The sequence below is a fragment of the Coregonus clupeaformis genome, chromosome 19 (assembly GCF_020615455.1).
Source record: "Coregonus clupeaformis isolate EN_2021a chromosome 19, ASM2061545v1, whole genome shotgun sequence".
NCBI classification, from domain to species: domain Eukaryota; kingdom Metazoa; phylum Chordata; class Actinopteri; order Salmoniformes; family Salmonidae; genus Coregonus; species Coregonus clupeaformis.
In genome coordinates this window covers 26140994-26168000 of record NC_059210.1, presented here as the reverse complement: position 1 = coordinate 26168000, position 27007 = coordinate 26140994, and the positions used below count along the sequence as shown (strand labels likewise).

At 45.2% G+C, this 27007-nt stretch overlaps 1 protein-coding gene across 1 annotated transcript in view; it reads left to right on the top strand.

Annotated features, from left to right (window-relative positions):
- The window catches only part of LOC121531765 (cytosolic carboxypeptidase 4), a 154449-nt gene that overhangs the window by 80372 nt on the left and 47070 nt on the right, over positions 1-27007 (top strand). The gene's annotated exons all lie outside the window — the stretch shown is intronic.

Below are 27007 nucleotides of genomic sequence, written 5' to 3'. Positions count from 1 at the left end.
CAGATTCATTACTTCTACCTCTTCTTGTTATTTACCATCCAAGGCCCTCATCTCCTGCCTTCATGAAGCTAGACATACAGTACATTTCCAAACCTACTATAAAAAAGTGACTATAACTCTAGTAGGACTCTTTTTGAGTTGATACATTTGTTGCCTATATACAGTGTCATGTGTTGACAGCATATAGTGTCATGTGTTGTCATGTGTTGACAGCATATAGTGTCATGTGTTGAGAGGCTGTCAACACCTGACGCTGCATGTTCACTATTGAGGAATATGTGAGCAGAGATACACTGTGAATGAACAAACAACCCAGCAGGTTGATTGAAAACATTTTTCACTGAGGGAATCTTGGGAAGGTGATCGGTCACTTACAATTACCTTTCATATCTGTCAGCCTTTGGGTTCCCTGAATAATCACAGTTGCTGCAGTTGATTGGAGGAGATAGAGAGATTGACCACTATTTGTGAATGAAGTCTGTTAGTCACTATTCCTCTAACAGCAGAGATTCATTGTTCTCACTGAACACCGTCCAACCTGTATGTTTGTGCCAAGACCCAGTGGTTGTACCATTGATTAGAGAGGCAGCTATTATACAGATGCATGTCAGATTTGTGTTACATGCTGGTCAGCTGTAAAGGTTAGAGACAGTGGATGCGCCCCAAATGACACCCTATTCCCTATGTAGTGCACTACTGTTGACCAGGGCTTTGGTCGAAAGTAGTGTACTATATAGGGAATAGGATGCCGTTTGGGACGCCCACAGACACATTGGCTGTGACGCCGGCTGGGCCGGGGTGTTGAAGTCACGTTAACCTCCCTGGCCCTGGAAGTAGATTAAATTGACAAAGACATTGGGACTGGGATCCCAGAGGACCACATATAACTGGAGCCCCATGAAGCCTGTGACCTCATCATTGTTAATCTATTAGAGGCCATTTTATGCACCCAGCCACTTTATAGTGAATATCAAGCGTTTCTCTTCATCATCTGTACTGTATATTGAATTGCTTCAATGTACAGTACATGGAAATGTGTTGTGTTACTGTGATCTATTTGTTAATGATCTATTGGAACAATACACAACTGCACATGTACATCACTACAACACGCTATTAGCGACAGTCCATTGCTGATGCACCTTCCCTACGCTAGCTACCTAGCCCATATTGATTCATGTTGTTGGTGAGAGTCCTAAGAGGGAACCAACTGACACGAAACACTACCAGATGCATTCTGATAACATTCAAGTGGTGTGGCGGAGAACGAATTCTGTAGACAACATGACTGATTCCCTTCCTGCTCGAGGTTACACAGTCTCAGAAATTAGGGATTGCTTTGTGTGCCTGGAATGAAATGACCAGGCCACTTCTAGGCTTACCCAAGCCTATCATGCAGTTCAGAAAGCAGTATTCTGCACCATACCCTATTTACAAAGGCTTAACACGACCAGGCAGGAGAGGAGAAGTTAGGCTCAGAAGGCTATTAGATTCCAGAATGTACGTGAAAAGGGAGGTATCATTGTGAAGGAGGGTCAAGGGCACACCTTTGTGCTTACCAATCCAACTGACTCACTTTTCTCAATTTCTGAGTCTGTTAGTTTATGCTGCAGCAGAGCAGTTATGTGAAATACTTAAGCAACCAAAATAATCCTACCATAAAAGTATATGAGATACACTTGGACAGTGTCTCAGGGCTCAATTCAATCGCTCTCACATTGCACTTTTTGCAATGGTCAACATTTATCACAGTGTTTTTTTGGACTGTTTAAATCTATACTACTGGTGACAGGTAGACTCTCCTGTTTCCATTGTTTACAATCAATTTGCCGGTGTACAGTTTAAACAACGATACAGTGTAAACATTCCTGTGGCGGATTCAATTACTGTATATTCCATCCTAAATGGGCACAGCCCACCAGGGAGAGCTCTGAGGTGTTCTAGCATTCAATTTCTTCTCTGTAACACATTATCTGTTTTGGCTTGTGATAGGTCCAGTGGTCTAGTGATGTGATAATTTGCCTCATGCTCCCTGACCTCTGACTTTCCCCCCCACACACCCTCACTTCCCACCTGGTGTCATCCCCAACACCCCTCCTCACTCACAATCAACCCTCCACACCTCATCCTCAAAATTCCCCATTACTCACTCACTCACTCACTCAGTCACTCACTCCACACCTAGCGTCATCCCTAGACAGTAAACGTTTCTTTCCACCACACCCTTTGAAGCAGAACAACATGCCTACACCACCAGCAGCCAACTAATTGGCTGTTTCGTTCAAGCATCTAAGCAAGTCCCTCAGCAGGTGACTCATAGTGTTAGATGGTGAGGGATTTCAAGAGTTACCTTGGAGGTACGTAATCAGGAGACAGGAGAATGACTCAGATGAGCAGGCATAGAGTTGGTGTTGATGCACACCACTGGATATTTAAGCAATACGACCCGAGGGGTTGTGGTATATGGCCAATATACCATGGCTAAGGGCTGTTCTTATGCACGACGCAACGCGGAGTGCTTGGATACAGCCCTTAGCTGTGGTATATTGGCCATATATCACAAACCCCCGAGGTGCCTTATTGCTATTATAAACTGGTTAGCAATGTAATTAGAGCAGTACAAATAAATGTTTTGTCATTCCTGTGGTATATGGTCTGATATACCACGGCTGTCAGCCAATCAGCATTCACGGTTCGAACCAACCAGTTTATAATGCTTATTAGACTACGAAGTGTAACATGAGGCAATATGTTAACTCGTTTGATATGGATAACAACAGTAATCTGCAATAAGATTTCAATTTTCAACTGTATTTCATTATCTTTATAGCCCTGTGTCTGAAACAGTACCTATTTTACAAGTAGCCAACAACACTGCCCCAATCACAGGAGAGGTCTCTGATTGTCGCCTCAGCCATTCATTACGATATGTACTGGAACATCAGAATAAGCTTTTTATGTAACCTTGGTCTGTCAAGCTAAACCACAGCCACTCAAACAATTCACATTGTATTTCTTCCTCCAAAGCTCCAATTTGATGCTACATAAATGAACCACTCAGATGAATTTCAGAGTGAAACAGGCCAATAAGATGTTGGATGTCAGTGCTAGTTCTGCAGAACTAGACTTAGACGGGGAATAAATAAAGGAAATAGACTGTGTTTTCATACGGGAGCCACATTGACAGAGACAGTGGTGTCATTATGTAGTTATGTGTTTCCTGGACAGGAGATGAGCACTCTGTCTGTCTACTCCATTTCCCTCTTTTTGGTGAGACTAGGAGGCGAGGGAAGACACTTTCCTGACTTTTAACTAAATTGATTACAGTATCTGGCTTCAGCTACCTTTGTTATTCTGAGAAAACATATGAGCAACAACTGGATAGAAATTAGTGAAATACTCATAATAAAAATACTCATAATCATATGAGTGATTTCTCGGAGACTGTGGTTAGTCAATAATCCCTTCCCATACATGTTGTAGAAAATATTCTAGAGGTAATATATCTGCATGTGTTTTCTCTTGCAACAACTCTCACGATCGTCGTAATGAGTGGACCAAGGCGCAGCGTGAAATGCGTACATCTTTTATTGAGTACTATAACAATAACAAAACAACAAAACGAAACGTGAAGTCCTCGGTCATAAACACAAACCTACACGGAACAAGATCCCACAAATGACAAGTGCACAACAGGCTGCCTAAGTATGGTTCCCAATCAGAGACAACAAGACACAGCTGCCTCCGATTGGGAACAACCCCGGCCAACACAGAAATACACGATCTAGAAAAGAACACATAGAAAACAAAACATAGACACTACACAGAGAAACTAACACCCTGGCTCAACATATAAAAGTCCCCAGAGCCAGGGCGTGACAGTACCCCCCCCAAAGGCGCGGACTGCGACCGCGCCAACTAAACCCAACAGGGGAGGGGCCGGGTGGGCATTCCGCCTCGGAGGCGGATCCGGCTCCGGGCGTGACCACCACCCTCTAACTAACCCCCCGTAGCGCCCCTGGTCTGGTCTGGCCCCGCTGGCTGGAGCTGGACTCGACATCGGTGGAGCGGATTGCTTAGGCTCCGGTGTGGAGCAGCTGACCGGTACCTGACCAGGCACCGGTGAAACAGGCACAGGCTGTGCCGGACTGACGACGCGCTCCACAGGCTTGGTGCGGGGAGCAGGAATGGGCCGGACCGGGCTGACGACGCGCACCACTGGCTTGGTGCGGGGAGCAGGAACGGGCCGGACCGGGCTAGCGACGCGCACCACTGGCTTGGTGCGGGGAGCAGGAACGGGCCGGACCGGGCTGGCGACGCGCACCACAGGCTTGGTGCGAGGGGCAGGAACAGGCCGGGCCGGGCTGGCGACGCGCATCACAGGCTTGGTGCGAGGGACAGGAACAGGCCGGACCGTACTGGGAACACACACCACTGGCCTTGTGCGGGGATCAGGAACGGGCCGGACCGGACTGGTAACACACCCCAGTACCTCTCGCCGTGCCTCTACACTCTCCTTCCCTCTAATGACCAATGGCCCCCGTAACCTGGTGGCCTTCTCTCCTAGTCCACAATCTCACCCTGTAGCTGCCTCCAGCAGCCCCGTCGTCCATGCCGTGTGCCCCCCCCAAAAAATTATTGTGGTTGCCTCTCGCCTGTCCGACGACAGCCCGGTTGGCGCCGCTTCTCCTCTCCTGCCTGGGTCTCCCCCTTCATCGCCCTCGGGTAACGGACGGCCTCCTCCTCCGTTATCCTCCCCCAACCGAGGAGGACATCTACCAACGTTACCTCCGGCGTTTGCTCCTGGAAACGCTGCTTGGTCCTGTTTTGGTGGGATCTTCTGTCACGATCGTCGTAATGAGTGGACCAAGGCGCAGCGTGAAATGCGTACATATTTTATTGAGTACTATAACAATAACAAAACAACAAAATGAAACGTGAAGTCCTCGGTCATAAACACAAACCTACACGGAACAAGATCCCACAAATGACAAGTGCACAACAGGCTGCCTAAGTATGGTTCCCAATCAGAGACAACAAGACACAGCTGCCTCCGATTGGGAACCACCCCGGCCAACACAGAAATAAACGATCTAGAAAAGAACACATAGAAAACAAAACATAGACACTACACAGAGAAACTAACACCCTGGCTCAACATATAAAAGTCCCCAGAGCCAAGGCGTGACAATAACGATGCTGATCAGAATCCAACAAATCCATTGCATCCACATTTTGGTTAAAGCCATGTTGACCTTTAAAAAGTCGAACTTGTTGTTTCACTCCTCGAGAAATGTATTACTTTTCCTTGCTGGCTGCTCTATGGTATTGAACTAATAACAATCAATGTGACCATGGTCCTCCTAATGCAGTGAAGACCAAGAGCATTTACATACATCAATACCACAGAGCACCCGCCCTTGGCTCTCACTGCTCAACACTCTCCATAGAAATACCTCTGCATCGCATTCAAATATCTAGCACACTTGTATTAATTTTTACTTGTCCTGTCCGTGCAGTCAGACACAAGTATTATCAACCTACTTCATACTGGTACTTCATGAAGAGATGCACTAGATAAGACCCTGAGTGATAGACAAGCATCCTATGAGGTTCTCATAATCATCTTCTCCAGATTGGCTGTAGAAAGCATCCCTTCCATCCCACCGCCCACATGCCCATGTGGCTAAGGTGCTTCAGTAGGAGGAGAGGTTCTAAGGGGGGAAAGATAAGAGGTGGAGGGTCTCAGCTGGCCTCCAAGGTTGTTTGACCTGTTAGCTCCATCACTGTGATTAACATAGTGGAGACATGGTGGTCTTCTGAGTGGCAGGCAGTGTGTGGGGGGAGGGGGCTCCCTGGTGACCTGCAGTGTTTCCAATGAAACCCTGACGAAGACAGCTTGCTGTCGAAACGTTGGTAAATAAATTATTGCATCGGAGCTATTAGAGTGTGGCTTTTCCTTTTCTTCTAAAGGATGAGCTCTGCCATCAGGGACATGCACCACCAGGCAATCTTAAAGACAAGAAGGACCCTCCTCAATCAGCTCAGCCCATGGGACTGATGCCAAGACCCATCATTATGTATGCTACAGTTAGTGCATGACAAGTATGTTTTTCCCCTCCCACTATTTGCTTGAAATAGTCATGATTGCCCTGTAGGTAAGGCCTCTTACCTACACAATTCCATGTCTCAAGTCACGCCAAGGATAACAGATGACGTGTATGTTTACTACATTCTAATGGAGAGAAGAGTGTTATGCATGGTTTTGATGTGTCTCACTGCAAACAGTGCATTATAAAGGTTAGATACTGGTCCTTAGAGAAGTCATTAGGGTTTGTCTAGCAGCCCCCTACAGCATAAACTAAAATCTATTTTTTGTTACTTTAACAATATGCACTTTTCCCCTTATGTAGGCCTATATTTCATAACATCCAGCACTGGCAGGACAAATGAATTATATTATTTCAGTAACACATACTGTAGATCCACACAAAATATTGATTTCAATGAAGAGACTCTGATGAGTGGTAAGATCAATCATTAGAGCTGCTCTCTCCATCTCACAAAGCCTCCTCTATTTCAGCAAAGAACACAGCACAGAGAGAAAAGCCCTAGAATGAGGCTGAGCCCCTCTTCTAGTTTTGAAGCCTTTGCACTTAAATGTTTAATGACCTGGATATTAATCTTCTGTAATGAGACATTCATTCTACTTCCTGAATCATTTCACCTATTTTTTGTTTTAATTAATGGCTAAACTAAAGCAACCTAAAGCATACAACTGGGTAATAACAAAACCCTCCAGCTCAAAAAAGTTTTGCGACAGACAATCAGAACACAAATGTATTTTTATCCTCGTCAACAAACAATATGTTTAGGGTTCTACCTGGGCTCCATGCAGCTATCTGCCATATGGCCATGGTGTGTTTGACATGAAGCTAAAATCCCGGCAGGCCTCTATGCTGGATGTCAATGGGCCTTGTGGAGGGCCACAGACCGACAGCAGCTCTCAGATGAGCAGCAGTACCATACCTCACCACCAGCAACAATACAGGGCCTTCGTAGTGCTAAGATCATCGTTAGAACCATCTTACAATGTATCTTTAGTAGCCGAGCAGTTTCCCAAAAACATTGTTTCTAATGTTGGACTTGAAAACGCTTTTAATTTACCCACTCACGTCTGTAGCCATGAAGTGCTTTGAAAGGCTGGTCATTGCTCACATTAATACCAGTATCCCAGAAACCCTAGACCCACTCCAATTTGCATACTGCCCCAACAGATCCACAGATTATGCAATCTCTATTGTGCTCCACACTGCCCTTTCACACCTGGACAAAAGGAACACCTATGTGAGAATGCTATTCATTGACTACAGCTCAGCGTTCAACACCATAGTGCCCTCAAAATTCATCACTAAGCTAAGGACCCTGGGACTAAACACCTCCCTCTGCAACTGGATCCTGGACTTCCTGACGGGCCGCCCCCAGGTGGTAAGGGTAGGTAACAACACATCTGCCACGCTGATCCTCAACACGGGGGCCCCTCAGGGGTGCGTGCTCAGTCCTCTCCTGTACTCCCTGTTCAGTCATGACTGCATGGCCGGCACGACTCCAACACCATCATTAAGTTTGCTGATGACACAACAGTTGGTGGTCTGATCAACGACGAGACAGCCTATAGGGAGGAGGTCAGAGACCTGGCCGTGTGGTGCCAGGACAACAACCTCTCCCTCAACGTGATCAAGACAAAGGAGATGATTGTGGACTACAGGAAAAAGAAGAGGACCGAGCACACCCAGATTCTCATTGACGGGGCTTTAGTGGAGCAGGTTGAGAACTTCAAGTTCCTTGGTGTCCACATCACCAACAAACTAACATGGTTCATGCACACCAAGACAGTCGTGAAGAGTGCACAACAAAATCTATTCCCCCTAAGGAGACTGAAAATATTTATCATGGGTCCTCAGATCCTCAAAATGTTCTACAGCTGCACCATTGAGAGCATCCTGACTGGTTGCATCACTGCCTGGTATGGCAACTGCTCCGCCTCCGACCACAAGGCACTACAGAGGGTAGTGCGTATGGCCCAGTACATAACTGGGGCCAAGCTTCCTGCCATCCAGGACCTCTATACCAGGCGGTGTCAGAGGAAGGCCCTAAAAATTGTCAAGACTTCTCTCTGCTTCCGCACTGCAAACGGTACCGGAGCGCCAAGTTTAGGTCCAAGAGGCTTCTAAACAGCTTCTACCCCCAAGCCATAAAACTCCTGAACATCTAATAAAATGGCTACCCAGACTATTTGCATTGCCCCCACCCCCCCTCTTTTACGCTGCTGCTACTCTCTGTTTATTATCTATGCATAGTCACTTTAATAACTCTACCTACATGTACATATTACCTCGACTAACCGGTGTTCCCGCACATTGACTCGGTACCGGTACCCCCTGTATATAGCCTCGCTATTGTTATTTTTACTGCTGCTCTTTAATTATTTGTTACTTTTATTTCGTATTATTTTATATTGTATTTGTTTGTGTGATTTTTTTCCATTCTTTCTTAAAACTGCATTGTTGGTTAATGTCACGCCCTGGCTCTGGGACTCTGTTATGTTGAGCCAGGGTGTGTTGTTTCTTTGTGTTTTGTGTGCTAGGGTGATATTCTAGTTCATTTGTTTCTATGTTGGCCGGTGTGGTTCTCAATCAGAGGCAACGTGAATCAGCTGTTGCTTGTTGTCTCTGATTGGGAACCATACTTAGGCAGCCTGTTTTCCACAGTGTGTTGTGGGATCTTGTTCCGTTTGGTTTGTGTAACCGTAGGACTGCACGTTTCGTATCGTTTGTTGTTTTGTTCTGGAATAAAAGAAGTATGTTCACTTATCACGCTGCGCATTGGTCCACTTCTTCTCAAGACGATCGTGACAGAAGATCCCACCTTAACTGGACCAAGCAGCGTGTCCAGGAGCCAACGCCAGAGAGGACTCTAACGAACATCAACCTCGACTGGGTCAAGCCGCGGGAGGAGGAGAGAGGCTGGACTTGGGAGCAGAGGAGCAAGAGTCTGGCGAGAGCCATGGAGGCCTGGCCCACAGGGAGGAGAGACGCCCAGAACATTTTTAGGGGGGGGGCTCACGCCGTGGACGACGGGGCAGCAGGAGGCCGCCAGGTTACGGGAGTCACTGGTCACCAGGGGGAAGGAGGATGTAGAGGCACGGCGAGAGGTACTGGGGTGTGTTGCCAGTCCGGTCCGGCCCGTTCCTGATCCCCGCGTAGGGCCAGTGGTGTGTGTCCCCAGTACGGTCCGGCTTGTTCCTGTCCCTCGCACCGAGCCTGTGGTGCGCGTCGCCAGCCCGGTCCGGCATGTTCCTGCCCCTCGCACCAAGCCTGTGGTGCGCGTCGCCAGCCCGGTCCGGCCTGTTCCTGCCCCTCGCACCAAACCAGTGGTGCGCTTCGTCAGCCCGGTTCGGCCCGTCCCTGCTCCCCGCACCAAGCCAATGGTGCGCGTCGTCAGCCCGGTCCGGCCTGTTCCTGCTCCCCGCACCAAACCAGTGGTGCGCCCCGTCAACCGGTTCGGCCCGTCCCTGCTCCCCGCACCAAGCCAATGGTGCGCGTCGTCAGCCCGGTCCGGCCCGTCCCTGCTCCCCGCACCAAGCCTGTGGTGCGCGTCGTCAGTCCGGCACAGCCCGTGCCTGTTCCACCGGTGCCTGGTCCGGCACCGGTCAGCTGCTCCACTCCGGAGCTAGAGCAATCCGCTCCACCAGTGTTCAGTCCAGCTCCGGCCAGCAAGGCCAGACCGGACCAGGGGCGCTTTGGGGGGTTAGAGAGGGAGTGGGGGTCATGCCCGGAGCCGGAGCCGCCTCCGAGGAGGAATGCCCACCCGGCCCTCCCCTGTTCGGTTTATGTTGGGCGCGGTCGCAGTCCGCGCCTTTGGGGGGTACTGTCACGCCATGGCTCTGGGACTCTGTTATGTTGAGCCAGGGTGTGTTGTTTCTTTGTGTTTTGTGTGCTAGGGTGATATTCTAGTTCATTTGTTTCTATGTTGGCCGGTGTGGTTCTCAATCAGAGGCAACGTGAATCAGCTGTTGCTTGTTGTCTCTGATTGGGAACCATACTTAGGCAGCCTGTTTTCCACAGTGTGTTGTGGGATCTTGTTCCGTTTGGTTTGTGTAGCCGTAGGACTGCACGTTTCGTATCGTTTGTTGTTTTGTTCTGGAATAAAATAAGTATGTTCACTTATCACGCTGCGCATTGGTCCACTTCTTCTCAAGACGATCGTGACAGTTAAAGGCTTGTAAGTAAGCATTTCACTGTAAGGTCTACACCTGTTGTATTTGGCGCATGTGACAAATAACATTTGATTTGACTGCCTCAGACCACTCGTAGAACAACTAAGTGCGTCGTTAGATGCTTTTCCGTGTCACTTTATAGGGAAAGGGGGATACCTACTGAGTTGTACAACTGAGTGCATTCAACTGATATGTCTTCCGCATTTAACCCAACCCCTCTGAATCAGAGAGGTGCAGGGGGCTGCCTTAATCGACATCCACATCATCAGCGCCCGGGGAACAGTGGGTTAACTGCCTTGCTCAGGGGCAAAACAACAGATTTATGCCTTGTCAGCTCAGGGATTCGATCCAGCAACCTTTCAGTTACTGGCCTAACACTCCTACCTGCCAGGCTACCCTCCTCCCCTCTTTTTACACAGAAGATATCAGCTAAACACAGAATCAAGAGGTTTATCTGTCTCTCTGTGAATGCCAATAACTTCAGAACGAAGTTGACTACGAAAAGCCTACAAAGTTGCCAATGTCTTTGCAATTGTTACGAACAAGCAAAGAATAAAACAATGCTTAAAATGAAAACTGAGATGTCCGCATAAGATCGATACTGTACATTATAGGCTACATAGCCCTATATTTCAATCACATTGAAATATATTTTATGTTCATTCCATTGAATTCTATTTAGCTAATTCTAGGCTACTGTCTGTAATTTTTCCTCAATATATTTCATGATGTGTAGCCTAACATGTACACAATGATGTGCCAAATCTTTGATTTAGTGTATTATTATAGGGTACGCATTAGAATAATCTGCCTCAATATTTGCAGCCATAGGTGGTAATATCTCTCTAGGAGTTGATCCGTCTGCAGTATTGTGGAATAATACTATTTGAATGGAGAAAAAGTATCAGAGCGCAGCGCTGCTTTTCTTTCAATCCTATCTGTATTGACACATGGTCCAATGACACACTTAGCAAACGTTCTCTCTACCTGCTTGTTTAGGAAACTCGTAAATAACGATGCATCTGGTACGATCATCGTAATGGTTAAGTTACATCACAACTGGGAAACGAGGCCCAGACCTGCTCAGGTGTCTTCAGAGCCCCTAACAGCATGGACATGTGAATATGCATTACAGCTCTCTGGCCAACTGCTGGGAGCATGTTCTCTCAGCCATTCTATGGAGAGGAGAGGATTCTGAAGTGTTGAAGATGAATCATTTAGCATATTTTAAAATATTATGGGGGTGAGAAAAAAAAGCTATTTGTACAATAACAGTTTGACTTTGCCTTTGGAAGAAAGATGTAGAGATTAATAAGAACAGAAATATGAATAAACAGAGTGAGTTTAAAAGCTATGAATTTCCTGGGGACTGTAATGAGATAGCCTTTGAAGAGCAGATAATAAAACTTCATTCATGTGATTATTTAAATCAAGTGCAAAAACAGGCAATAGAACGGAGACATACTCCTATTTCTTTCAGCTCGTATTGCTTTGGTAGGAGGAACAGCCTTTGTTACTCAGACACAAGCAGTGTGTGTGTGTGTGTGTGTGTGTTTAGAGGTGGCCATGTGTGCTGAAATGAGGATGTGTGTGTTTTCCCAGAGCCAGAGTAAGCTGCTTCTCATGTTGTGTTCAGTTCATTTCCTCTCTGTCTGGAATAACACACAGAGAAACCACACAGCAGAGGAGGTTATATGAGAGTAGCCACATCCTGCCGATATCACAGGTCAGAGAGGACCACTCAACCCTTACCTAATGTCCGCTCAACATGAGGGTAGTTTCTTGATAAATACAATAATGTGATGTTTTAGTTTTCCATTTTATTCTATGTTATTCCTATTCCCTTTTCATAGTTTTATACTGCAATTTATACTGTATGTGTACATAATATAATATAATTTGATATAACAGGGCAATATAATGGGCTGTTCTGATTGCAGTTGTATTAGTGTATCACTTGAATGGGATTTTGAAATGTATACAATGAGTCTTGTTTATTTGAATATTCAGTACACATATTTTTTGTCTTCTCCTCAGAGCTCCACAACAAGGGAGATATTAAACAACCTCCCATGACTTTTCCTCAGCAGAATGATTGTGCCCAGCAGGCATGAATAAGCAAACAAATGAATATTCAAAACAAAGCCATCCCCCATCTCTATGCTATGCACACAGGTGATAATACAGTCAGTCCGACCCAGCCATGCACAACAGAAGAAGCTCCGTCAAAACAAATGACAGGCCCTGCTTTAAATCCACTGTGAGATTTGAAAGGAAGAGAGAGCATCCAGGAGAGAGGGGGTGGGTGAAGTAGATACTTGAAACACAACTCAACTGCTGGCTTCACGCTTCACTCAGGCTTCTTGTGGTGGATTGTGGGATGGCAGTCACTAGTAAATAACGCACAGGCGCAATAGTGGACAGAGTGAATGTGTCTGAACCAGCCCAGCCAATCTAGAGTGCCAGGAAAAGCTGTAGACTAAATGAGTAAAGTAAAGCAATAAGACATGATGGTGTGGGTGTTGCTGCAGTTATTGGCGTGGCGGTGCTGAGTGAGTTTGCCTGGCACTGCCGATCGGCATAGCTGTCACATTGGTGTTCTAGATGGTTTGAAGATCCAGTGCCAGAAATCTTCACTTGCTTCAGTGTGTCTACCGTATAATCCTCTATGGTGGAGAATAGATACACATAACTGATATGAGTTCTAAGGATATTTTCCTATTTGAGCTCTCAGAGTACATCAGTGTAAGACAGTCAGTAAGAGGTTCAGAGGGTTTCTGAGACGGCTTTGAACTCCGTTATGGAGGAGACGCTGGATCCGTTAGCTTAACGGAGAGCAGAGTTTTGCATTTAAGAGCATTTCAAAACTAACTATCTTCCCAGCAGCTGTCGTCTGCACTTACGTCTCTCCTCTCAGACATCCCGAGGGACACGTCAATCACACAGACAGAATGTAGCAGGAGCCAGAGTTCTATGCGGGGTTTCCATGGGCATCATCTGAAGAGATGAATGCCTGAGTTAAAATGGTTTTAAGCTATCAGGTAATATTATGGAAGGACACGCTTTATGTAACAAGCAGGAGCTTTGTTATCATCTCTCTCAAGGTAAATAGAGGGAAATTATAGAAAATAGGATTTAGGATTTTTCAGGTGTCTGTTTTCAGCGAGGTAAGACATGACCTAATTTATTTGTTATGTGAACACAAGGTTTATGCTTTTTCCTGTATACAGTAGGCCTGCCTGGTCTCCTGTGATTTGGTTATGCAAGTTTCCCTCCTTGGCAACATCACAGAGATGAAGCACCAGGCAACGGTGTCAGAACAAATCAGCTCCAGTCTATACCTTCCACAGAGGTGACAGATCATTATTATTTATCCAAATTGTACTAAGCGTCACAATTACATCATTAATGGGGTTAAAATGACCTTTTTGTCTGAGTCATTGAGCAGAACGTTTTAACATTGGATGAATAACTGATTAATCTTCAAATTGGATAAACAGGGGAAATGTGATTGCCTCAATTGGTGTGAGTAACAGAGAAATGTTCCTATTGTTGACATGGCTTTGATGATTTCCTGCCACGCGTTGAATCCTCTTGATGTTAATTTTCTAACACCAAGTTGTGTAAAAGCCTTCTAGGCCCTTCAAACGAGTTACTATATTAGCTAGCTATCACAATTTCTAGGCCACTGATGTGGCGAATAGGCTATACTGTGATAGAAAAAACACTAATTATTCGTGGTCTTGTGTTGATGCACAAATGTCAACATTTATATGGTTGTAGCTTATCTGTCTAGCTATATACACTATATATATATATATATATATATATATATATATATATATATATATATATATATACAGTGAGGGAAAAAAGTATTTGATCCCCTGCTGATTTTGTACGTTTGCCTCCTGACAAAGACATGATCAGTCTATAATTTTCATGGTAGGTTTATTTGAACAGTGAGAGACAGAATAACAACAAAAAAATCCAGAAGAACGCATGTAAAAAATGTTATAAATTGATTTGCATTTTAATGAGGGAAATAAGTATTTGACCCCCTCTCAATCAGAAAGATTTCTGGCTCCCAGGTGTCTTTTATACAGGGAACGAGCTGAGATTAGGAGCACACTCTTAAAGGGAGTGCTCCTAATCTCAGTTTGTTACCTGTATAAAAGACACCTGTCCACAGAAGCAATCAATCAATCAGATTCCAAACTCTCCACCATGGACAAGACCAAATAGCTCTCCAAGGATGTCAGGGACAAGATTGTAGACCTACACAAGGCTGGAATGGGCTACAAGACCATCGCCAAGCAGCTTGGTGAGAAGGTGACAACAGTTGGTGCGATTATTTGCAAATGGAAGAAAGACAAAATAACTGTCAATCTCCCTCGGCCTGGGGCTCCATGCAAGATCTCACCTTGTGGAGTTGTAATGATCATGAGAACGGTGAGGAATCAGCCCAGAACTACACGGGAGGATATTGTCAATGATCTCAAGGCAGCTGGGACCATAGTCACCAAGAAAACAATTGGTAACACACTACGCCGTGAAGGACTGAAATCCTGCAGCGCCCGCAAGGTCCCCCTGCTCAAGAAAGCACATATACAGGGCTGTCTGAAGTTTGCCAATGAACATCTGAATGATTCAGAGGAGAACTGGGTGAAAGTGTTGTGGTCAGATGAGACCAAAATTGAGCTCTTTGCCATCAACTCAACTCGCCGTGTTTGGAGGAGGAGGAATGCTGCCTATGACCCCAAGAACACCATCCCCACCGTCAAACATGGAGGTGGAAACATTATGCTTTGGGGGTGTTTTTCTGCTAAGGGGACAGGACAACTTCACCGCATCAAAGGGACGATGGACGGGGCCATGTACCGTCAAATCTTGGGTGAGAACCTCCTTCCCTCAGCCAGGGCATTGAAAATGGGTCGTGGATGGGTATTCCAGCATGACAATGACCCAAAACACACGGCCAAGGCAACAAAGGAGTGGCTCAAGAAGATGCACATTAAGGTCCTGGAGTGGCCTAGCCAGTCTCCAGACCTTAATCCCATAGAAAATCTGTGGAGGGAGCTAAAGGTTCGAGTTGCCAAACGTCAGCCTCGAAAGCTTAATGACTTGGAGAAGATCTGCAAAGAGGAGTGGGACAAAATCCCTCCTGAGATGTGTGCAAACCTGGTGGCCAACTACAAGAAACGTCTGACCTCTGTGATTGCCAACAAGGGTTTTGCCACCAAGTATTAAGTCATGTTTTGCAGAGGGGTCAAATACTTATTTCCCTCATTAAAATGCAAATCCATTTATAACATTTTTGACATGCATTTTTCTGGATGTTTTTGTTGTTATTCTGTCTCTCACTGTTCAAATTAACCTACCATTAAAATTATAGACTGATCATGTCTTTGTCAGTGGGCAAACGTACAAAATCAGCAGGGGATCAAATACTTTTTTCCCTCACTGTGTATATATATATATATATATATATATATATATATATATATTAATGTGTTGTCAGCCTTCAAATTTGTGGATTCGGCTATTTCAGCCACACCAGTTGCTGACAGGTGTATAAAATTGCGCACACAGCCATGCAATCTCCATAGACAAACATTGGCAGTAGAATGGCCTTACTGAAGAGCTCAGTGACTTTCAACGTGGCACTGTCATAGGATGCCACCTTTACAACAAGTCAGTTCGTCAAATTTCTGCCCTGGTCAACTGTAAGTGCTGTTGTTGTGAAGTGGAAATGTCTAGGAGCAACAACGGCTCAGCTGCGAAGTGGTAGGCCACACAAGCTCACAGAACGGGACCGCCAAGCTGAAGCATGTAGCGCATAAAAATAGTCTGTCCTCGGTTGCAGCACTCACTACCGAGTTCCAAACTGCCTCTGGAAGCAACGTCAGCACAAGAACTGTTCGTCGGGAGCTTCATGAAATGGGTTTCCATGGCCGAGCAGCTGCACACAAGCCTAAGATCACCATGCGCAATGCCAAGCGTTGGCTGGAGTGGTGTAAAGCTCACCGCCACTGGGCTCTGGAGCAGTGGAAACACGTTCTCTGGAGTGATGAATCACGCTTCACCCTCTGGCAGTCTGACGGACTAATCTGGGTTTGGCGGATGCCAGGAGAACACTACCTGCCCGAATGCATAGTGCCAACTGTAAAGTTTGGTGGAGGAGGAATAATGGTCTGGGGCTGTTTTCCATGGTTCGGGTTAGGCCTCTTAGTTCCAGTGAAGGGAAATCTTAATGCTACGGCATACAATGACATTCTAGACGATTCTGTGCTTCCAACTTTGTGGCAACAGTTTGGGGAAGGCCCTTTCCTGTTTCAGCATGACAATGCCCTGTGCACAAAGCGAGGTCTGTATAGAAATGGTTTGTCGAGATCGGTGTGGAAGAACTTGACTGGCCTGCACAAAGCCCTGACCTCAACCCCATCGAACACCTTTGGGATGAATTGGAACGCCGACTGCGAGCTAGACATAATCGCCCAACATCAGTGCCCGACCTCACTAATGCTCTTGTGGCTGAATAGAAGCAAGTCCCTGCAACAATGTTCCAACATCTAGTGGAAAGCCTTCCCAGAAGAGTGGAGGCTGTTATAGCAGCAAAGGGGGGACCAACCATGTAGTGTATCCTCTCTCATTGACCTGAATATGAAAAGGCATTTTGTTTTCTTTGAGTGCATCAACCATCAATCGTGTGATCCTCTTCCACCTCTCTGCTGCTCTGCTCTCTGTAGCTGTGTTGTTGATGGATGGAACATGTGTAACCTTTATTATGCTTTCTCCTGTGAAGAGGAGCCATGTGTCATGTGTGTTCCATAGCACAGACAGGACATTGATGTGTCAGATCATTCCGTGATGTACAGTATGTCTCTGAAAGAGCCCATAACTCTCTCCTGGGGAGGTCTGACATTTCAGCCACATTTACAAATCCTTTAGAGCCAGCCCATCCTCCATAGTGACGGCCATGGCCTTGGACGGAGGGAGCGACGGAGAGGGGAAGGGGGTGTCAAGGCTGCTCCCTCCCCTGCTCACCTGAGCCTCTATCCTCTATCTGTGAAGCCATCAGAGCACTCCAAACAAAAGGAAAATGAATTTCCACTTTCCAATTCCACCAGTTAATGGGACTCACCCATGTGCTGCCAGACAGAGCGCTTCCCCCCTCCCAATAGTGATAAGAGCTCCAATATCTGCTCAATGTTTTCCATTAGTTTTAAATGATAAACTCTGGGTTACAGTAACTGTGATTTTCCATCCTGGCAATGCTTAATGCTTAAATCCAAATCTCTGGCGTGGTGGGGTGCAGTGACTTTGTCTGTGCCAGAACTAAATGCTACTCATTGTGCACATCTATGTCTGATGGAGGGGGGAAACTAGGATGTAACCCCATTAGACAAGGCATAGAAATCTATTCAGCCCCTGAACTGGCGACTCCCTGTAACAAAACTAAATTGAACTGTCTTTGTCTGTGTTGTAAAGTGGACCCAGTGGCAGATTGCTTTGTTTGTAAAGGACAGGAGGTAGACTTCTGTGTCCAGGAGTAAAAAGACAATTTGAATTAATTCATTTTTCATTTATTTAGAAAATTAATTCTGTCAAACGCTATAAAGAGATCAAGGTGCTTTTTGTACCCTGACATCTGTTATAATGGTGACTGAAGAACTATCACACTGTGTGAGACTACAAGTAAAGAGGCTGTATGAGAACATCAAAACGAGATAGTAGTACCAGTCATCGACCTTGTGAATTTACAACAAATCAGGCGATTGAGATTATTGATTGCATAACACTTCAACCCTCTTACCCATAGATAGACAGGCTAGAAATGTTTTAACAATGTCATTTTTTTGGCATTGAATTTCCACTCCCTGTTGTACACAACAAGCTTCCATTCCCTGTCACAAGGGGATTTATGGCTGATTTAAGAGGAAATCGTCAACCCTGCTATGGTCAATCCTGTTACTTTATTTGGCATTTTATAGGCAGTTACTATAGTCATTTTTTTATTTAACCTCTTGAGATGGGAAAACTAGTTTTTTATGAAGTTGGACATGACAGAATGTTAAAATTAGGTGAACTCAAACTTTTACTTTGACCAAGTTACATCGGTGTAACTTGGTCAAAGCTCTGAATTGGTAGAACGACCCAGCTGTTACTTTCAAAGATTTTAGTAACTCCCACATCCAAGACACACAGAGAGATACACTAATTTAGTTTGATGTTGCATAGATGATTCTTTGGTGTGATTGGGACTCATAGTATTAATGAATGACCATTATATTCCAATCCATTCACACTTGATCAACTCTGTTTCTAATTAGATCCTATAAGAACATTACTCCTGCTTGGGTAAAAATCTGTTGGAGCTCAGTTCTGCATTCATGAACTTCTATACTGTATATCTGGGTGAAGTTTATTAGAGACGTTAGGAAGGCCTGGTGTACAATTAGTCCTCACAGCACAGATTTGTCAGGTTTTTGGTGTAATAGTAGTTTGCTCTTTCATCCCCACCCTGAAATGACTGAGGCACAAAATAATCACATGCGCAAAGAGTCACTATATTGGATCGGTATCACACTGTAGTTAATATGAGATGCATTGGAAAATTGACTTCAGATGAGGGTTCACCATTCAAAGCTCACAAACTGGCTTTAATGTACTATACTGTACGTCATGACAAGATAGACCGATGTCGTGACGTGACTTATATTAATACAGTTGAAGTCGGAAGTTTACATACACTTAGGTTGGAGTCATTAAAACTCGTTTTTCAACCACTCCACAAATTTCTTGTTAACAAACTATAGTTTTGGAAAGTCAGTTAGGACATCTACTTTGTGCATGGCACAAGTAATTTTTCCAACAATTGTTTACGGACAGTTTATTTTACTTATAATTCACTGTATCATAATTCCAGTGTGTCAGAAGTTGACTGTGCCTTTAAACAGCTTGGCAAATTCCAGAAAATGATGTCATGGCTTTAGAAGCTTCTGATAGGCTAATTGACATCATTTGAGTCAATTGGAGGTGTACCTTTGGATGTATTTCAAGGCTTACCTTCAAACTCAGTGCCTCTTTGCATGACATCATGGGAAAAGGTCCTTGTGAAGGACCTTGTGAAGATGCTGGAGGAAACAAGTACAAAATTATCTATATCCACAGTAAAATGAGTCCTATATTGACATAACCAGAAAGGCCGCTCAGCAAGGAAGAAGCCACTGCTCCAAGACCGGCATAAAAAAGCCAGACTACGGTTTGCAACTGCACATGGGGACAAAGATCGTACTTTTTGGAGAAATGTCCTCTGGTCTGATGAAACAAAAATAGAACTGTTTGGCCATAATGACCATCGTTATGTTTGGAGGAAAAAGGGGGCAGCTTGCAAGCCGAAGAACACCATCCCAACCGTGAAGCACGGGGGTGGCAGCATCATGCTGTGGGGGTGCTTTGCTGAAGGAGGGACTGGTGCACTTCACAAAATAGATGGCATCATGAGGAAGGAAAATTATGTGGATATATTGAAGCAACATCTCAAGACATCAGTCAGGAATTTAAAGCTTGGTCGCAAATGGGTCTTCCAAATGGACAATGACCCCAAGCATACTTCCAAAGTTGTGGCAAAATGGCTTAAGAACAACAAAGTCAAGGTATTGGAGGGGCCATCACAAAGCCCTGACCTCAATCCTATAGAAAATATGTGGGCAGAACTGAAAAAGCGTGTGTGAGCAAGGAGGCCTACAAACCTGACTCAGTTACACCAGCTCTGTCAGGAGGAATGGGCCAAAATTCACCCAACTTATTGTGGGAAGCTTGTGGAAGGCTACCCAAAATGTTTGACCCAAGTTACATTTACATTTACGTCATTTAGCAGACGCTCTTATCCAGAGCGACTTACAAATTGGTGCAATCACCTTATAGCCAGTGGGATAACCACTTTACAATGTTTTATTTTTTTATTTTTTATTTTGGGTTGGGTGGGGTAGAAGGATTACTTTATCCTATCCCAGGTATTCCTTAAAGAGGTGGGGTTTCAAATGTCTCCGGAAGGTGGTGAGTGACTCCGCTGTCCTGGCATTGTGAGGGAGCTTGTTCCACCATTGGGGTGCCAGAGCAGCGAACAGTTTTGACTGGGCTGAGCGGGAACTGTGCATCCGCAGAGGTAGGGGAGCCAGCAGGCCAGAGGTGGATGAACGCAATGCCCTCGTTTGGGTGTAGGGACTGATCAGAGCCTGAAGGTACGGAGGTGCCGTTCCCCTCACAGCTCCGTAGGCAAGCACCATGGTCTTGTAGCAGATGCGAGCTTCAACTGGAAGCCAGTGGAGTGTGCGGAGGAGCGGGATGACGTGAGAGAACTTGGGAAGGTTGAACACCAGACGGGCTGCGGCATTCTGGATGAGTTGTAGGGGTTTAATGGCACAGGCAGGGAGCCCAGCCAACAGCGAGTTGCAGTAATCCAGACGGGAGATGACAAGTGCCTGGATTAGGACCTGTGCCGCTTCCTGTGTAAGGCAGGGTCGTACTCTCAGAATGTTGTAGAGCATGAACCTACAGGATCGGGTCACCGCCTTGATGTTAGCGGAGAACGACAGGGTGTTGTCCAGGGTCACGCCAAGGCTCTTCGCACTCTGGGAGGAGGACACAACGGAGTTGTCAACCGTGATGGCGAGATCATGGAACGGGCAGTCCTTCCCCGGGAGGAAGAGCAGCTCCGTCTTGGCAAGGTTCAGCTTGAGGTGGTGATCCGTCATCCATACTGATATGTCTGCCAGACATGCAGAGATGCGATTCGCCACCTGGTTATCAGAAGGGGGAAAGGAGAAGATTAGTTGTGTGTCGTCTGCGTAGCAATGATAGGAGAGGCCATTTGAGGATATGACAGAGCCAAGTGACTTGGTGTATAGCGAGAATAGGAGAGGGCCTAGAACTGAGCCCTGGGGGACACCAGTGGTGAGAGCACGTGGTGCGGAGACAGCTTCTCGCCGCGCCACTTGGTAGGAGCGACCGGTCAGGTAGGACGCAATCCAAGAGTGAGCCGCGCCGGAGATGCCCAGCTCGGAGAGGGTGGAGAGGAGTATCTGATGGTTCACAGTATCAAAGGCAGCAGACAGGTCTAGAAGGACAAGAGCAGAGGAGAGAGAGTTATCTTTAGCAGTGCGGAGAGCCTCCGTGACACAGAGAAGAGCAGTCTCAGTTGAATGACCAGTCTTGAAACCTGACTGGTTTGGATCAAGAAGGTCATTCTGAGAGAGATAGCAAGAGAGTTGGCTAAAGACGGCACGCTCAATAGTTTTGGAGAGAAAAGAAAGAAGGGATACTGGTCTGTAGTTGTTGACATCAGAGGGATCGAGTGTTGGTTTTTTTGAGAAGGGGTGCAACTCTCGCTCTCTTGAAGACGGAAGGGACATAGCCAGCGGTCAAGGATGAGTTGATCAGCGAGGTGAGGTAAGGGAGAAGGTCACCGGAGATGGTCTGGAGAAGAGAGGAGGGGATAGGGTCAAGCGGGCAGGTTGTTGGGCGGCCGGCCGTCACAAGTCGCAAGATTCTATCTGGAGAGAGAGGGGAGAAAGAAGTCAAAGCATAGGGTAGGGCAGTGTGATCAGGACCAGCAGTGTCATTTGACTTAACAAACGAGGATCGGATGTCGTCAACCTTCTTTTCAAAATGGTTGACGAAGTCATCCACAAAGAGGGAGGAGGGGGGGAGGAGGATTCAGCAGGGAGGAGAAGGTGGCAAAGAGCTTCCTAGGGTTAGAGGCAGATGCTTGGAATTTAGAGTGGTAGAAAGTGGCCTTAGCAGAAACAGATGAAGAAAATGTAGGGAGTCTAGTTTTCCTCCATTTCCGCTCGGCTGCCCGGAGCCCTGTTCTGTGAGCTCGCAATGAGTCCTCAAGCCACGGAGCTAGAGGGGAGGACCGAGCCGGCCGGGAGGATAGGGGACATAGAGAGTCAAAGGATGCAGAAAGGGAGGAGAGGAGTGTTGAGGAGGCAGAATCAGGAGATTGGAGGGAGAAGGATTGAGCAGAGGGAAGAGATGATAGGATGGAAGAGGAGAGAGTAGCGGGAGAGAGAGAGCGAAGTTTGCGACGGCGCATTTCCATCTGAGTAGGGGCAGAGTGAGTAGTGTTGGAGGAGAGCGAGAGAGAAAAGGATACAAAGTAGTGGTCGGAGATTTGGAGGGGAGTTGCAGTGAGATTAGTAGAAGAACAGCATCTAGTAAAGATGAGATCAAGCGTATTGCCTGCCTTGTGAGTAGGGGGGGACGGTGAGAGGGTGAGGTCAGGAGAGGAGTGGAAAGAAGGAGGCAGAGAGAAATGAGTCAAAGGTAGACGTAGGGAGGTTGAAGTCCCCCAGAACTGTGAGGGGTGAGCCATCCTCAGGAAAGGAACTTATCAAGGCGTCAAGCTCATTGATGAACTCTCCAAGGGAACCTGGAGGGCGATAAATGACAAGGATATTAAGCTTAAATGGGCTAGTGACTGTGACAGCATGGAATTCAAATGAGGAGATAGACAGATGGGTCAGGGGAAAATAGAGAATGTCCACTTGGGAGAGATGAGGATTCCTGTGCCACCACCCCGCTGACCAGATGCTCTCGGGGTATGCGAGAACACATGGTCAGACGAGGAGAGAGCAGTAGTAGTAGCAAGTTAAACAATTTAAAGGCAATGCTACCAAATACTAATTGAGTGTATGTAAACTTCTGACCCACTGGGAATATGATGAAAGAAATAAAAGCTGAAATAAAACATTCTCTTTACTATTATTCTGACATTTCACATTCTTAAAATAAAGTGGTGATCCTAACTGACCTAAGACAGGGAATTTGTACTAGGATGAAATTGTATTGTAAAAAACTGAGTTTAAATGTATTTGGCTAAGGTGTATGTAAACTGTCGACTTCAACTGTCTGTATGACTGTTATTTATCGAATCAACTAACTATGTTTGATTGTCACTCGATTAAATTAATAATTTAACAATTAACTCATTAGGAATTTGGGGCACCACGGAAGAAGTTGTTTAACGAGTTACCATCTCCCGAATTAAACTCTTAGAATAAGATATATATGTTATATATCGATAACAGTCACTTATTAAATAATTACCTCTTATCAGACAAAGGAATTCACCTATCGGACATTTGTAAACTATGCTCACGGAAATACAAATGCTTTGGACCCGCTCATTCAGATTAGAAATGCAACATATATTTACATGTAGCTGTCCTCGATAGTTTAGTTGATGATGTAGGACTCTGGTTTTCCCACCAGAGATCCCAATGTCCTTGGTAGAGTTTCTGGTCGTAGTGGTGGTTAGAATGGATACTTCAGCGTACCCTGTAGTTCGTAGAGTTGATCTGTTAGAATAGATACTTCAGATGCACCAGCGGTTGTCGGAGACGGATTGTCCTTCCCAACTTGTGTCTTTAGTGAAAGTTCTCTAGATGGCTATACATGCCAGCTGCAGACCGAGATAAGGTCTAGTGCATTGTCTTCTTCTTCACCTCGTGTAGAGGTTGAGAGTTTCAGAGTTTCTCCATTTCAAACGTGTGGACTAACGTCTCACCTTTTCTGGTCTTTCTGGTCTATCCATTTTGTAATGTGTAGCTTCAGCTTCACGCTTCCTGGTCTGGTAGAAATTCAACCATTTGCAACATCCGGCTTATACCGTAATCTGCTTGGTCTTCCTTTGGTAATGGAGTTGTAGTTTTAAACCATTTTGTAACGTTTAGCTCACGCTTCACGTCTGCTGGTCTAATGTTAATTAGTTTTTCAAGGCTTTTTATGCACTCTGGGTAAAATGGGCGTTCCATCATGTTTGTGCTCATCTGGGCGTGGCCACTGACTGAGAACAAATCAGTATGGAAAACAATCATCTCATCTAGAATGCTAAAATCACATTGTTATCTTCACAAAAGTATTATTATACTTAATCATTCGTTTCATGCAACAATTAGATGCAAACCTCATAACTGGGAAGTGTACACCCCCAGAGATACAGTTATGTTGTTCCACTTTCTTTAATGACATCACAACGAATTTGACATGATTGTTCTTTAAGTCCCCACTGACAATTTCCCACATTCTTTTAAGTAGGAATATTGTTTCATTATCCACTTTTGGATGTTGGAGTCTTGGCGGGAAGACTTCCTTTGTCTCACAGGGAAATTCCCTCTCCCAATACTCCATGCATGGAAAAGAATGTTTCTGCAAGGAATTTACGACCGGTCATAAAACTGGCCTCCGGGAAAGGGGTGTTCAAACCTTTGCCTAGCTGGCATCTTTGATCCTCAGCCCATGAGGGCAAGTCATGACACCGAGCTACATTCATCGTGTCCGTCACTCTCATGACATGTACGTATTATATCCATACCCACACACTTACTATTCCTAGTCATCCAGTTTGTTGCATTTGTGAGCATAATGTGGGATGGCCGGCGGACATCTTGCTGGCTGTGAAACAGGGACAGGCTGTCAGACTGTAACACCCAGTAAATGCAAACAGAATGCTCTGCTGCCCTCGCTCCTCATTGAATGGGAACTCAAAAGGTCTTCATAAATTATTACTGTCATGAACAAAGCAGAGTTTAAAACTGAAATATATAGTCTTTCATTTCTGTGTCATTTTCAGCAAAGCCTGTGGATTATCAAACTGCCTGGCAACAAATAGAGGCTTTGTGATCAGATTGAATTAGAAGTTTGGGATTGAGTCCCGTGTAGCTCAGTTGGTAGAGCATGGCGCTTGCAACGCCAGGGTTGTGGGTTCGATTCCCAAGGGGGGCCAGTATGAAAATGTATGCACTCACTAACTGTAAGTCACTCTGGATAAGAGCGTCTGCTAAATGACTGAAATGTAAAATGTAAATTGGAAGGCAGTCAAGAAGGATGATTCGCCAAGTGGAAACGATACCTCAACAGGAGGTCTACTCTGTGTTTGGGGAAACTTTTTTTGGTCTTTGAATATAAATATACATAATCATATTGTCTTCTGTACAGCAAGTGAATAGATATAACTTTTACGATGGATACAGGCAGTTGGCTGATGTCCACTCCAAAGGTCAGTGTCAGTTTGAGTATGTCGCTTTCAGAGAGCTTGAAAGGTGCCCTTTTAACTGCTAGGTTGTTTAAATCATATGTTGAGATGAGTATAGATTTTGATGTCTAATATTTAGGTGCATCAAAACTAGCCTATAGCATGTTGCAGGGCATATTGTATTTCATAGCTATTATAGCTGGTCATATCACATCTAATCTGGCCTTGGTACCAGTCTGTTTCTGCTCTAGACAGTCAGTGTCGTGGTCTTCACAGGTAGCTTCATTATGTGTACAAAACAATGTCGAATTTATTCCCCTTGAAGTATCATATAGAATGGAAACTAACCAGAGGAGGCTGGAGGGAGGAGCTATAGGATGACAGGCTCATTGTAATGGCTGGAATGAAATTAATGGAATGGAGTCATGTGGTTTCCATATGTTTGATGTGTTTGATACCGTTCCATTTATTCCATTTCAGCCATTACAATGAACCCATCCTCCTATAGCTCCTCCCACCAGCCTCCTCTGAAACGAACATACTAGTGAATATAACTTGACCCCATTTAATGAATAGGATTGGCTAGATAAACACTTCCGTTGCCACTTTGTTCCACCTTTTCCCTGTGTGTTTTGCAGTCATGCAGTAGAAATACCAACCAACAGTTCTCGTTCACCACTCAGTCCAATAGTTCTGAGGGTCCAGAACTCAGTAATAAATTGACATCTAACCTGCCAGGTCAGTGTTCTCTGCCTTGGCAGCTCCATGACAGGCTGTCAGTAAAGATTGGAAAGGCTGCCCTCTAGTTTGGCAAGCAATCACACGTTAAACACCAGTCATTTGCCCCTCTCACAAGTCATGGAAAATGATCAAGCTCCTGGCTACCGAGACATTACGTTTTTCTTCTGGTGTAGCTGTTATCTGCTAGCAGAATTGTTTTTATGTTTACCATTTGGCTTGATCATTTAGGTGGATTTAGCACAAATTAGTTAGTTTTTTTTTTTATGTGTGCATTATACGTTCAAATTGAACATGATATAAAAAGTTAAATCAATCTGCTCTCTGTTGCTCTATCATATTATACAGAATGTTATGAATATTACACTCCAAAACAGAACACCTGTGTGTGGGTGTTAGTGAATGTCTGCCACTAAATGCAGAAATGCCTAATCTAACCTAAGAGTTAGATTATAATCTCCAGATTATTCTACCCTGCACTGACATATAGCTCATCTGGACTGAGATAGACGGAAATGAGTACAGGCTACTTTGAAAGCCAGCGACGCTAGTTATCACCATTAAATGCAATGTAACATGGTATCATAAATGATGCAATACATTTTTCACCATAAATGTTCATTTGAGACTATAGCATCATATAACTATTGATTTGAGAAAAACAGATCTTACTGTGGCTATGCTCATCTGGCTAGGAACATGGCTATAGGATATTTTCACCACGGTACATGAGACTGTAGCTTTCCTCTTATCTTTTGTGTAAATCTTATGTCTTACTGCATTGACGTCAATAGGAGATTTCTGCATCACTTGAGTTACCCGTGCAGCACAGGAGGCTGCTGAGGGGAGAATGGCTCATAATAATGGCCGAAACAAAGTAAATGGAATGGCATCGAACACCTGGAAACCATGTGTTTGATGTATTTGATACCATTCCACCAATTCCG